The 11,652-nt window shown below is 34.8% G+C and overlaps 1 protein-coding gene across 1 annotated transcript in view; it reads right to left on the reverse strand.

The window, feature by feature from the left end:
- The window catches only part of LOC110453773, a 36,869-nt gene extending 25,508 nt beyond the window's left edge, over positions 1-11,361 (reverse strand). Inside the window, exons 1-2 of the mRNA XM_021502909.1 lie at positions 10,443-11,361; positions 779-1,013 (exon numbers count right to left, since the gene is read on the reverse strand). The gene's annotated coding sequence lies outside the window, so the exon portion shown is untranslated. The remainder of the gene's footprint in view (positions 1-778; positions 1,014-10,442) is intronic.
- Positions 11,362-11,652: the final 291 nt, after the last annotated feature.

The raw sequence follows: 11,652 nt of genomic DNA on the forward strand, positions 1-11,652 counted from the left end.
TAAAAACCATCAGGTTACAAGATTTGTTTTCATATGTCAAATGCAAATCATATCCGATTGTAAAAAGCCCGTCCAAATGGATAGGAAACAATTGAAAGTAATATTTTTTTCTTTAAAATGAACTATTTTAAAAGTATTAATTACTGACGGGAGTATACCTATAGGTAAAGTATTTAGACTTGATCTACCTACATTGTTATTCAAAGGAATTGTTTCCAATATGAGTTTTGTAACAACGCATGCTGTGCTCTTTTTTCTATGATGTTAATCCATATAGTAAGTATTATATGTAAATCTATTTATTGCATGTTCATGTATAAGCCCTGTGTAATTATTAGTTTAGCGACAACGACTTGGTTATGAAGAGTTTCACTAATCTCAAAGTAAGAATTAGAGGCACGGAAGTCTAGTGGTAGGACGCCGAGCTCGTGACCGATGGGTTGCGGAATCGAGTTACGGCATGGCACTGTGTTGAATATTTGAGCAAGATACTGTACTCCACTTGTTCCAATAAACTCAGCTGTAAATGAGTACGTGGTTGGGCAGTGCTAGAATTATTGAATGCTAGCTATTAGCGCCGAAATATCAGCTCCGGCTGTATGGTCTTCATGGAGTCGAAAAAGATATTTGCTGGTTGCAAAGACCCTATAATCACGGATAATAATTTGTGAACTGCTTTGAAAAGATCGATGAACTAGGTTGAGATAAAGGGGTATATAAGAACCTCGTATAATTATTATCATTATTATTAAGAATTCAAAAATTGCTCTTTACTAACCTTACTGAATCCTATATTTCTTCTTCAATTCCATAAAACAGTCTTCTCTGTTTGCAACGTCTCCATGGTCCGAATTGGAGAGGATATCTATTATATACACATAGTTCCGAAAAGGTACGCCATTTTTGAAGTGAACCGAAGATAATTGTCCTGGTTTCTTCGCGATATCGAGATGAAACTAGTGTAGAACTTCTTGAGATGGTTTGACTTTCGCTGCCACAACTTAAAATAACACCTAAAAGTACATGAAAAAAACAAGATTCATACACATGAATTACCAATACACTGTACTATGTACTTGATACCAATGGCACGGTTTGATGTGAAAATTAAGGGTCCATTGTATCAATTCATAATATAGAATCATAACTGTCAATAGTATTGTCCCTTTTCACGCATCAGCGATTAACTAATCATATATTATTATTGAGATACAGTCAAGTTAACGCATCGATTTGTAATATATGAGTTATGCACTAAAACCCAAGTAATGTTTTGACTTTCTTGATAACCACAATTCGAACTCTCCTTAGATCTAGAGGAGTTTTTATCAGAACAAGATATACAGCCTGACTATAGCGACTTAAACATTTTGTACAAAACTGTTTTATATCTCTGGTCGTATGAACATAACCCGGCTCACCCTGTAGTACACATTTCTGTACTATAGATGATTCGAGATCATGTCCTTTTGATGCGGTTATCAACACATTGATGTATAATTAGTTACATTGCTATATATTTTGCTGTTTAACGATACATGTTTGCATTATTGTTTAAGTATCAACACATACAGTCCTTGATCAAATCTCCTTGATGTGTTTAGAAGAAGGTCTTATAGTAATTGCATGCAATGCTGATCATGGTTTGATGACCTCTCACGTAATGATATCAGCCTTCACACAATTGAACTGTACACTTGATATACACTTAAAGCAGTCCTGTCATAACACGCAATAATTACACCATATGCAAACTTTTGTTTACTTATCTAAGTATAAGGTAATGACACAAGCCTTCACAAAGTGGAACCGTATACATAATATACACTAAAACAGTATTATCGACATCAGTCATTTAAATGAAATGCTGTCATAATAGTAATCCATACCTGTTGACCTTTTTCAAACACTAGCTCTGTAGACATTTTGTTTCCTCTATGTTTGAATATATTACCCACATTGCTTTTCCTAAGTAAATGACGCATAATTATAAGATAATGTTTTGTCCGTTGTCCCGTAAATAACCTACTCAAATGGTCCTGACTAATATTATAACGACATGGAGGGAATTTTTGTACTTATCTATATAAGGATGTAAAAAGGATCTTCCCCATTTACGAGGTGATAAAAAGGGCAATTGAACTCCATATTACTTACTTCCATAATTGAACCATTACCGTTTGAATATGACCCCAGAAAAGAGCAGTTACGCACGCCCGATTTCATGTAGCATGTTACGCGTTGCTGATCTTTGACCTATTTGGAGGATTCACCAGTGTGAGGGAAACTTTATATTCAACATATTAGAGAATATGATAGTTCTTTCTTACTGGTATAAAGGTAGCTGACGACACCAACACACAGTGTTTAAAAACGAGGTATAAAGGCGGGACTTACTGTTCAGCAGTAGCATTATATTATCATAAAGGTATTTCTTTACGTAAAAACTTCAATTACAAAACCAAGTGATCTGACATATCAGATTTATCAGAGATGTAATGTACCTTGATTAATGGCAAACACCAGTCCTTTGAGGTCTGCTCTGTCCTGTAATGTCTAGGTTCAGTAACGTGTACCTAATTATGTTCCTGGCTGTTTTTCAACGAATCGTGTGGCATGGTCAATACATCTATACTTAGTAAGAGCTAACCCCGTTTTCCCATAATGAGAGCCCTTTATACACAGAACCTGATATGATATTGGGATCGCTATAAGCATGCGTTATTTGTCTAACATATATAAAACAAGAGGCTTTTAGTCAAATAGCCCGTTGGCTAACATTATATGTACCCCGAGCAGCACTGTTAAGTTTTACTCGATGAAAAGAGGGAGATGGCGTGCAATTTGTGTATGTAAGGGTACTAGGAACGCTAACATTACCGTTAGTTTGGCAAAAACAAGCTTCAGATTTTTAGAAAATAGTCCTTCATGACAAAATCACACTGTAAGGATACATAATCACCTTATTGTTGATACTATCTTAGTACAGCTGTATATACAAGTATATACACAAGCATGATTATGAAGAAGCATTTCAAAATAAATGAATTGAAAATCGAAGCTATCTCTCGAACTTTATACTTCATGGGGTTCTGTCTAAACCCCACGCGATGCGATTTACAAAAGATCAACCCAAACCGAACTCTATTCTTTACAGCTATCTCGGTCCCAAGCCCTTTCATTTAGCACGATAGCATCAGCTGCTGGGTAACGCCCACCATCTAAGGACATTTTTTAAGTCTTCAAGGTATTTTAGTATTATGATAATGGCGTGAAGTTCATAAACCTATACTTTATTTTGTATTATGTTGTATTTATACATTATACTAAGAACAAGTATTATTGTTATGTTTACCGTCCTCACAATAACACACACCTACATGCAGAACACACAAAAGGCAATCCCAGTGTATGCCCCGAGTTGGATAAGGCATAGTTTGCTTCTAACTATAATATGTAGTAGTATACAGGAGGATTATTCTTTCCATCAATCTGGAATATTAGACGCAAAGAAAAAAACGTGTGTCTCCCTCTCATATTTTAAAGTTATAAGTGTAAGCAAGTTTTCAACTTAGACACGATCAAATGTCTTTGTTATTAACTTATATACAAATTATAAATCCATTAAAAACAGGAGGACAGCAAGATGCCTTTTGGACAAAATGCATACATTAAAACAACAGATAAATTAACAAAAGAAATGTCATATTGAGCAACACATCACACATTACAACACCTTTATCACATTTTTACTATTGAGATAAAACGATGTCTACTAATTATTCTCTTATTATTCTATTCATTTATTCTGACCATTTAGAGAGCGAAGATTAGTGTATAACCAAACAGGGCAGTCCTATGTCTTAACATATATGACAAGCGATGGCTTATCTGTTTATTGTCGTTCGTGTATTTATAAAAAAAAGGATATTAGCGTAATAATCTTGATTTCTTGAAAAATACCAGTTATATTTCACTCAGGAAACATAACGGTTGGTCATTTATAAAACCACGCATACTCAAATATATTGGTGTTTACTTAATGCACATTATATGTTATAATACACACAATACTGTTTGAAGGTAGCCCAGTCTATTAACATTCCGTGTGATTGTATAGTACAAGTGTAGTCTAGTGTCTTACATGTATTTTAGGTTCTGTACGTCTGGACGCCTTGCACGATTACATATGTCACGCGATATGGCTTTCTGTGCGCCCTTGATATATAAAGGCACGTGACCTACATTGTGTAAATGCTTTGTCAGTTGACTGCAAAATAACTTATCATTGTTGTTGCTTTTTCTGTCATTTCATATGTTCACACAAAGCATTTGTGGGATAACGTCTGTACCAGACAAACAAGCATCGTCGCACATGCTCCCGTATCCGTCATATTAAATAGTATGTTACAATCCATGTAGGTAGGAGCAGATATTCAACTTTATTTGGATACTTACATTTCTAGTATTTAGACATATATGGTCTCATTTTGTTTGCATTTTTACTAGATTCATACTGAATGGTTTGTGTTCGTTTCTCTTCTATTGACTGAACCATAAACAAAAGTGTCATCAAGAGTGTCTAAATAACCATTATCCACTTGATAAATATATTTTTTATTTCTAAAAGTCCCCAAGGCATATCGCAGTGATATCAAACCCGTAGCTTACTGACATAAGAATTCTCTTGTTGAAAAAACAATCTTGACTATCTTGATAGTTCCGTGCGTAAAATGTGTCAACATATTTTGACTAAGTTCTGACAGCTGTGAAGAATGTTATTGATGCAGCTTTTTTTCTAGTGCGCATTCGTAGATGCCCTACCATAACAACGAAATTGCGTTGCTTTGCAGAAAACATATGGTGTTTCTGGACAGTTAGCATACATACATGAAAGCCTCCGCATGTGCCAAACAAAAATTCCTTTCTACAAAAGAACACTGGAATGACATTGTTAAAGCATGTCAACTTTTTATTTGTTTTTTGCATGCGGAGGCTTTCTTAAATTGAAAAGTGTTTACTGAATTTCCAGCAATAGCCAATTGTCAACCAAAATATATGCAATTGTTGTGAATGTATACCATGTGTAACCTGTGGCTTGTTAATCGGTAAACATCTTACACAGACAACGCTTTACGCGGCTAATTCTATAATACCAGACCTTTGAAACGTCGGGAAATAAACACCTTGTTATTTACTACTGTATCATCCATTGATCAAACAAGGCGTGCATAATTAACCATGCAACAGGTAATCCCTTTAACTCTGACAGTGAGCAGTCACCTGTCATACAGTGATACTAGGTGGACTTCTACATATTGAAGGACATGCCAGGAAATGTGTAATACATTCTTACACCGGTTATTTTTTTCCTGTTATCTTAACAATTGATTTGATGCAATAATAAATGGGACTATTTAAAAAATTATTCAAATATAAAGATTGTTTCTGAAATAAACGCGATTTCTGCATGTAAAAACCAAACACTAAGTATTAATATTGTAGAATGCAGACATGTTTTTCTTAAAGTTAAGCTTACAGACACTTGTCTCTTAAAATAAGCTATACCATTACATGTCCCGTTCCAGCAGGCTGGTCACCCAGGAAAATTATGTTATGTTTAGCCACTGAACGTAACGTTAGATTCACTCTTCATTTAAAAAAATGCAGAGCAGAAGACCGAAGTACGATTTTAAAATCGTCAACCGTACAGTGTTTTGAAATAACACGTCTATTATCTGTAATTGTTAAAACTATTTGTGAAGGGTCCATTACCGAAATAGATCATACATTGATTGCTAGTGTGTACAAACTTGTACAGATTTGCCACGCTTGTAGACATAGATATAATCCAAGTTCCTTTGCTGCCTGCAAGTGGGGGATCGAAAAAGAATACTCCTGCTGTTACCCACTGCCGGTATCGTAAGAAGCGATTCTTGTGGGAACCCCCTGCATAATTGGGGATTTGCTTTTGTCTACTTGGGGACACAAACACGACCAACATAAATCTATTGCACCCATTGCAATATAAGGGATCTTTCTATTAAATTTCTCTACACTTTTAACTACCTTCCATTTCCTAACTGTTTGCTTTACTGTTGAACGTTTGCCCAGTTGAGAAATGCAATGGGTTCTGTCCCAAGGCCGGTATCTACCAATGCCCTTTAAAATGGTTGTTGGTATGCCCTGCTTAATGTTCAACATTACTGGCAAAAACTGGTTCACCTGTTATCAGTATAATTTGACCGGGCGGAATGCTATGCTGGGTGCCTTCGGCATTGTATTTCAGTAAGATTGCACTATACAGTCTGCATCAGCTTTGCGCTACTACAAGGAGGCAATTACACCAGCATATCATGTCTCCAGAACGCAAACACTCAAGCATGCATACAAAATACACTTTGAGGCATGTCCTTAAATTACCTTAGCTGTTAATAGGACGTTAAACCCAATGAAACCAAATCAGTCGCTGCCAACAAACGTAAAATAAAAACTGTATATGCGTTTACCCTGTATGTTTGTGAGTATTAGGAGAAACTGCAAGAGTTAGTAAGAGGACAAACAATTATCGTAAAAGCTAAGCACATATTTGACAAAAGAACCATCATAATTGACCATGTGTTTTTTTTAATTATTTTCTTTTAATTAATCAATGCAAAAACCAGTAAAACCGATCAATTATTATTTATATAATCGTTCTTTCTTTCTTTCATATTCACATTTTAATTCATTCTTCTGGTCTAGCACACTGTTCTTACTTTTTCTCAAAATTTACAGAGAATATCAACAAAAAAGCATACAGATCTAGTATCTTCACTACAAACCGTGTATTCCGTCTTTGTGCATTGCAGAGGTATCTTCTCTTGTGAGCAGGTACTGATTGTTACGTCAATGGGGTGTGTGAGAAAATTACGTCGTTGTCTCAAAATTTGACGCAACTCTCACAAACGAATGACGTAACAACCAATACCTGCTCACAAGAGAAGATAACTCTGCAATACGCAAAGACGGGATATCCTTCTGTTTCAGAAATATTTGAAGGAGCTCGTACACCTACCAGCCTACCTTGGTCAGCGGCAGATAACCCCTCACATGTGCTTTTGACAAAAAGGATAAATACATGTGTCCACATAAATCTAAATAGATAAAAGAAATATATTTTTCAGGGAAGAGAGGGGGAGGGGGGGGGGGGGTTAATCCGCTTGTTTAAAAAAACAATTGACAAATATTATAAAGGACTATACACATCAATCTTATAAAGATTGATTCGTCTTTCCAGATGACAGATGATATTTATAGTATAATTTCAAAACATAGTCTTATTTATTTCTTAAAGAGGTGTATTCAAACGGATGCATTATACTGCAGCAATAGAAGTAGTAAAGACGAATTTGTGTTGTCGAAGGGGAAGACTACAGAAGAGATATTAAGTAAAAGCGATTTTAACAGTTTCGTCATTATTCTTAACAGAGTGCAGTCGCTCATATAATGTACTATACTTTTTTTGAACTGATAAATCTTTTTTTTTTTTTTTTTTTAAAAAGATTGATTGCTAATATCATAAGCAAGATATGTTATGCTTAAAACTTACGGGATCAGTTGTGACAATACGGGTATACCCGAGAGTGTGTTTGTTTCTTCATTCTCCCATACATTAACTATTGGAGACACAAAATGAAACATATGTAACTTGTATTACATGTTTACCAGTTGAATAGTGATATTTTTCACAAGTGAAAATCAAACACTTTTGCTGACTTAACCAATCAAAACACTGAATACAAACTACCATGCGAAACATGTGTTTCTAACTTGTCTTTAATTGGTTGAAATTATAATTCTCACTCAAAATACAGGGTGTCAATGACAGGCAACATATTATTGCTTTAAAACATTTGAGTCACAAGATACAAATGTGTGATTCTTAAATGACCCAGGCATAGACTTTATTCTAACTTTGCAATATTTCAGACGAAACCACTTCAGAAACCGATATTATTATTTTAAAGTGTGTAAAGAAAAAGCAGTAAGGGTTTATATTGGTGTTTTCCCTGAAAATTAGGGGGTACCCCGATATTTGATGTCATAAGTGCAACAGATCCGATGAAAAACTATTAATGTACTTGCCCCATTGATATTATTTTAATTGCTAGCATGTCTGTAATCATTAAACTCATTTTTCATGGAATTCAATACAGTAAGCGAAATATAATGGAGCTTCAAAAGGAGAGTTACATACAGTCAACCACCTTGAATTTAAGAGTTAAAGTTTGTTAGCGCTATATCTCAGAAAGTACCATAGGGAATATTATATAATTTCACATGGATGTTCCCCATGGTACATATGTATGCATATCAACTTTTGGGACTGATCACATGATCACAATGGCCGACAGACAGCCATCTTTAATTTGAGAAATACATTTTGTTACCTCCATTTCTAAGAACGTACCAAAGGGATCTTTGATATGTAGTTTCCCTTAGTCCTTAGTGCTACATGTTAACTTATACGACTGATCAGTGAAACAAGATGCCTGTCAGGTTAACTAATTAAACAGATAAGAGAAAAGAAGAGGAACGATTGCACTGACATAGAACCTTTTGAAGAAAGCACGATGGTGGGCGCCAAGATCCGTCTGGTATCTCTTGTTTGTTTGTGTTTAATGTAAACGTCTGTTTTCGGTAGGGGTCAAAAGTTCAAATGTGCTGTTTTGGTTAACCAATTTACATATACAAATCTATATAGCTCTATGAGGCCTAGGGTCGTTATACGTTCTTAGTTATGCATTTCGAATCTTGGGATTGATCACCAAACGAAGATGGCCGACGGTCAACCATCTTGAATTTTAAGAGTTAAAGTTTGTAAGCGTTATTTCTCAGAAGGTACTAGAGGGAATGTTCTCAAATTGCACATGAAGGTTCCCCATGGTATATAGGTATGCATATTAATCTTTTGGACCGATCACATGAACAAATATTGAACTGACACAAATTATTTGAAGATGGTACGATGTTGGGCACCATGATATTGATCCTAAATGATAAACACATTTATATATATTTAGCTACAGTCCTCTATATTTTGCTATTTTTTGCGATACAAGCATCATACTTTTTCTTTTTATCTAATTATTCATGTTTTAACCAATTATAATCCTTAATCAATTCTCCTTAGAACTCGCGATCACGTATGAGACTTACATGCAATGTAGATCATTATTTGATTAGCTCTATTAAGTATACCACATGCAAACCTTTTTGTGTCTTCCCAATGTATAAAGTAATGATATCAGCCTTCACAGACTTGAACCTTACACTTTATAAACACTTAAAGCAGTCCTGTCCTCAACAGTCATAACTCTTAATAACTACACGATATGCAAACTTGTTTTGACTTACCAAAGTGTAGAATAATGACACACGCCGTCACAAGGTGGAACCGTATATTTAATATACACTGAAACAGTCCTATCGACACCAGTCATGTAAATGAAATGATATCATAATAATCAGGCATAACTGAAGATATGTTTCAAACACTACCTCTTTTGCCTTTTTGCTTTCAATATACTTAAATGTAAAAATCTTATTTCCTCCATGAATCAACGTATTACCTACATTACTATTAATAAATGCATGACGTATACTTATAAGATAATGTTTTGTCCGTTGTCACAGGTTTAAACCGTATTCTTTATATGCAATAAACAGCGTTATCGACGCTAGTTATTTAGATGAAATGCTGTCATAGTATAAATACACACCTGCAGATCTGTTTCAAACACTATATAGCTCTATTGACATTTTGCTTTCTATATACTTGAATGTAAAAATATTCTTTTTCCACGAATCAACATATTACCCTTATTGCTATTAATATATTCATGACGCATAAATATAAGAGAATGTTTTGTCGGTCGTCCCGTAAATACCTACTTAAATGATCTTGACAAACATTATAAAGACATGAAAGCAGGAAATATTTTATATCAAATGTATGTCCCAGTCTTTATAATGATGTGAACAGGACCTTTCTAATATTGACGAGAAATTAAAGTGGAAACCTCACCTTCGCATTACTCATTTCCAGAATTGAACCCTGGCTCATTTGAATATGACCCCAACATGCGGTATTTACATATACCACTTTACATGCAGCATTTTACGCGTTGCTGATCTTTGTCCTTTTTGGGAGATTCATCAGAATGAGGTTTAGATAAGGAGCTAAATATTAGAGAAAATGCTAGTTCTTTCGTACCAGTATGAAGGGAGCTGTCGACGCCTCCATATAATGTTTAAAAATGAGGTCTACAGCGGAACGTACTGTCCAGCAGTAGCATTATATATCTTATACGTTTTTCTTTACGTACACACTTCAAAATAAAAAAATAAAAAACAAGTGATCGGATATGTCATTTCAATTGATCAGAACAGATACGTACCTTGACTAATGACAAACACCCGTCTTTTGAGGTCTGCTCTGTCCTGTAATGTCTAGGTGTCGTTACGTGTACCTAATTATGTTCCTGGTTGTTTTTTCTACGAATCCTTGGCATGCTCCACATTGCTATTATTAGTAACAGCTTACGCCGTTGTCCCATATTATGACTCATCTACTATGCTCACGTAGCTGATTGAATGATATTACTGGTACCCGAGTGTCACTTTTCATTCGACTTAAAGGGAAAGAAACCGTGCAATAAGTGATATCAGAAACACTGACATTATCATTGTTCATTAATTTTCAGTATTATGATAATTAAGTAAAGTTCATAAATTCATATTTGATGTCATATTATGTTGTATTTATTAAATAAGATATACAAAAGTAATATTGTTTACTGTCCTAGCAACAACAAACGACTACTGTTTTTTTGTTTTTGTTTTGTTTTTTATTGCTTTGTTTTAAAGTTCCCCAAGCAGAAAACACAAAAGAAAATCCCCGATTCTTCATTGAGTAGGTGGAGGCATGTTTAGCTTCCTGCTATAATATGCAAAAAGGAAGGCTGCTTTTTCCTTTAATTTGGACGAGGGTACCCAGATGTGTTACCAATTTTCGGGTAATTATTTTAATTAGTCTTGTAACAAAAATCAAAGTTATATTACTTTTACTTTCAACTGACCTTTCAGAGAGCGAGTATTATTATGATTGTCTGTTTATGAGAGATCATATATTTATATGAGATGTTATTAGCATACTTTTCTTGATTTCTTGATGAATGAATTATATTTCACCATGAAACATAGCGGTTTCGTTAATAAAACAACCGATATCCTGAAAATACTCAGGTATGACTATCTGTATTAGAGATTTTAATACACACAACATTGCTGGTGTAGGTTGCCTAGTCAGGTAATTCCGAAAAGGTACAAAGGTAGTCAAGAGCCTTATTTTATGTTCTGTACAGCTCGCACGATATCGAGTGAAACGTGATATGACTTTGTGTTTACGCCCTTGACACAATAAGACCCGTGACCCGCCAGTTGTATATCAATTACAATAGCTGACGCGTGATGAAAATGGGTCATGCGACATTATTTGTTAAACTCGTCAACCTGTGTACAAAATCCAATGTTATTCTAATTCTGTAGGTTTCCGCTGACAAATGAGCAAACCTAACACCAAACCATATAAGTTATATACTTGCCAGT

Source organism: Mizuhopecten yessoensis, unplaced genomic scaffold (assembly GCF_002113885.1).
Source record: "Mizuhopecten yessoensis strain PY_sf001 unplaced genomic scaffold, ASM211388v2 scaffold7497, whole genome shotgun sequence".
NCBI lineage: Eukaryota > Metazoa > Mollusca > Bivalvia > Pectinida > Pectinidae > Mizuhopecten > Mizuhopecten yessoensis.